This window comes from Cyprinodon variegatus, unplaced genomic scaffold, assembly GCF_000732505.1.
Source record: "Cyprinodon variegatus isolate N-32 unplaced genomic scaffold, C_variegatus-1.0 Scaffold58, whole genome shotgun sequence".
Taxonomy (NCBI): domain Eukaryota; kingdom Metazoa; phylum Chordata; class Actinopteri; order Cyprinodontiformes; family Cyprinodontidae; genus Cyprinodon; species Cyprinodon variegatus.
This window is the reverse complement of record NW_015150511.1, coordinates 344,959-348,090: the sequence shown is the minus strand read 5'-3', so window position 1 is coordinate 348,090 and position 3,132 is coordinate 344,959. Positions and strand designations below refer to the sequence as shown.

At 38.1% G+C, this 3,132-nt stretch overlaps 1 protein-coding gene across 1 annotated transcript in view; it reads left to right on the top strand.

Annotated features, from left to right (window-relative positions):
* The first annotated feature begins 1,569 nt into the window (after window positions 1-1,569).
* Window positions 1,570-3,132, top strand: part of LOC107082643 (heme-binding protein 1-like) — a 5,696-nt gene continuing 4,133 nt past the window's right edge. Inside the window, exon 1 of the mRNA XM_015371429.1 lies at window positions 1,570-1,660. The gene's annotated coding sequence lies outside the window, so the exon portion shown is untranslated. The remainder of the gene's footprint in view (window positions 1,661-3,132) is intronic.

Here is a 3,132-nt window from a genome sequence, read left to right as displayed (position 1 = left end):
ATATATATATATATATAAAAAAAAACATAATTAAAAAATGTAATCTAAGAAAAAATCAGTTACTAACCAAAGTCTATAGTAAGTATGTGTTTATTTCAATTTTCCATTTATAAAGGATGATGTTCTATGGTGTTCTTTTTTTTCTGTTCTTTTTGTGTAGAGACTTTGACTCCAAGAACTTCTGGATGAAGTTCCTTCTCACCCTTTACACCTTAGACTTCACCTATAACATATAACTGCTACCTCCAGAAGTTCTCCAATGACTCAGCCATTGTAGGTTGTGTTTCTGAGGGGAATGAGCTGGAGTATCGATCGGTCATCATGAACTTTGTGGACTGTTGTGAGAAGAGCTACCTAACACCAGTAAGACCAAAGAGATTGTGATCGACTTCAGGAGAAGATCTCCATCTCACTCCCCCGTGAACATCCAGGGGCAGGACATAGAAACTGGAGAGTTTTGAATACCAAGGTGTTCACGTCAGTAATAAACTGGACAGGACGCATAACACAGACACCCTGTATAAGAAGGGCCAGAGCCGCCTCTACATCCTGAGGAGGCTGAGGTCCTTTGGATTGAGCAGGCCCCTGGTTAAAACCTTCTATGACTCCGTGGTGGCATCAGCCCTCCTCTACACTGTTGTCTGCTGGGCCCCTGGCAGCACAGACTGGGACAGAAAGAGACTGAACAAACTGATGAGGAAGGCCACTTCTGTCCTGGGCTTCAATCTGGACTCAGTGGAAGAAGTGGCTGAGAGGAGGGTGCTGTCCAGACTTACATCCATCATGAACAACACCTTTCACCCTCTGCACCAGACTGTAGAGGAGCTGAGCAGCTCCTTTAGTGAAAGAATTTTACACCCTGTTTAGAAATAGAAGCGCTACTGCAGGTCATTAATTCCTGCTGCAACCAGACTCTACAATGCAATACTACAATGGCAATAACTTGCACAATATATAATGTGCAATTTACCATTTAATACCCTTTACAATAACCTGTTTCTCTACATTTGACACCCAGTGAAATAATTATATAAATAAATATCCATCTATATAAATAAACATGTAAACACCCTGTGCAGTAACACTGCTATAAAAAAGCTGTGATATGTGGATACACTGTATATACTGTATATTTATCCCATGCATCTTTTTCTTCCTTTCGCTCATTATTCTCCTTTGACTATTTGAGCTGATGTAAGGAGTAAATTTCTCCATTGTGAGATTAATATAATCAATCAGTTGAACATTTTTGAATAGAAATCTTAGTAAGGATTTACTTTGAAATAGTAAAACACATTTTTCACGTTTTTAGACAACAGGCTGAAACATCCAATTATTCTGTCAAAATTATATTATTTATTCAGGACTGTCTGACCAATGTTAAAGGCTGTTTCCCCTGATTATGTTTTTTTCTTTGTTAACTTAATCTTTATAGGCTCGCTTTATTTATTTTTTTAAAGTCACGTCTTTGGTTCTGTTTTGTCTGCGTTCTGTAAATGTCCTTCACAGGACTCTGTTCCACTCGTGCCCTGAAATCGGTGACGTCACCGCTGTTTTTATTTTGAAAGGCTTGGATTAAACATACAGCCGGAAGAAGAGAAGAAGACTCAGATTTGTTCACACCGTAGAAGCTCCGAACTCGAGGTTCGACCAGAACCCGGTAAGACAATCCACCTGGGGCCGAACCGGACGGTGGTCCGGCTTGGAGCAGCGGGTGAACCAAACCAACTGCTAACATATGGCGCGCGCCATGCTAACTGTGGACAGTAGCAACGCGGACTCGGCTCCGGACCGGTGTTATAGATTAACTGGTGCTGGCAGGACATAGTGTTCTGTGGGCGGGGCTTTTAAGGACATCAGAACCCGGAAATAAACAAGCTAAATTGTTATTTGAAATGTTTTGTGAGTCTCTTAATTTGCTTAAAGGTTAATCTAATCAACTACTTTGCACTTTGATTAGCAACATTGATCTGATTTAAACCTGTGTTCTTATTTTGTTTTTCTATTTTTATCATTTATTGTTATCTTTATATCTGCTGTTTTATTGTATATTGAATAAGTAAAACTCAAACTGAAATTTAATATTTACTCTTTGTAACCTGTTTTTCTTACAATAAAACATAAGAACTACAAATAGTTGCACAGTATAATCTGATCCATTACTTCTCCAATACTCAATAAATTTTCATCAGATGGTATTTTATTATTGCTTAATGCAGGTTTGATATAATCCCTGCAGAACTAAAAAAAAAGCAGATTCATATCTTGTCCAGGGGCCCATTTCATAAAGCAGGGTTAGTAGGGATCCAGTGTAAGTTGTGGGATCAGTTCCTGCTTACTGTGGCTTTTCTAGGATGTAATTACCGTGAATAAGTTTATGACTATAAATTATCTGCTCAATAGCAGGATTATTTGGTTATTAACCTCTACTTTTTAGCTTAGATCTAAACAAGGAAGTGTTTGGAATAGTGTTTCCTTTTCTGGAAGAACCTGTTGAGGTTGAAGAACAAATAGTCTGAAGATATCACTCTCATGAGAGAATGATTAAAATGCAATTAGAGGTTTTATCTTTTCTAAAGGAATAACTTCTACAATTCTGCCTTTATAAAGACAGCTGATTTGAATATTTTCAGTATTAAATAAGATTTATAAGCATTTCAATGTTACTGTTACGTCTAATGTAGACTCAATGTAATTTCTGATACTAATACAGCAGCTCCAGGGCTCGATGTTAACCATTGCCCGATCGCCCAGAGCAAGTACTTTTTTTGTCAGGAGAGAACAAATTTCATTGCATTTGCCCGCCGGGCGAGTGCAGTGATCGCAAAAAAAATATTTATCACTCAAAATTACTTTAAAATCATCGACATTAGCTGAAAACGGCCCAGCCGGCGCAATTTTTGTTGTTTTGTACATATTCTCGCGTGATTTTAAAAAGACGCGTGATTTGAAAAAGCCGCGAGATTTTCCGCCAGATGGCGTGATTTTTGTCAACCTAGCGGTAATTTTGATGTAGTTACCAAAACGACAAACAAGCTAGAAAGCGCTATCATATGGCAGTCTTCTGTACAGTGGTCATACATTAAAAAATGTTCATTAATTTTTTTTTCTCTCAGACATTGGAAAGGTGCA